This window comes from Chrysemys picta, chromosome 10 (assembly GCF_011386835.1).
Source record: "Chrysemys picta bellii isolate R12L10 chromosome 10, ASM1138683v2, whole genome shotgun sequence".
Classification (NCBI taxonomy): Eukaryota; Metazoa; Chordata; order Testudines; family Emydidae; genus Chrysemys; species Chrysemys picta.
Genome location: NC_088800.1, coordinates 16,570,496 through 16,570,747, shown reverse-complemented (window position 1 = coordinate 16,570,747; position 252 = coordinate 16,570,496).

The following is a 252-nucleotide window of genomic DNA, read 5'->3' as shown; positions in this document are numbered from 1 at the left end:
ATCCTGCAAACCCTTGGAAAATAATGTTTTGAACTGCCTAAATGGAATGTTAAATAGCCACTAGAAGGCAGTCATGTATAAGGGAAAAACTTCAAAAGCAGATTACTGTACCAGATGTCTCTGAACCGATTATGCATGGCGCTCAGAAATCTAATTCTACAGTCATGAGTTGTTAGGATCCTATCTTGTTTACTGTAATTTGAAATAATTGCTTTATGGGAACCAGGAGCTTTCATAGCCAGTCAGAAGGGA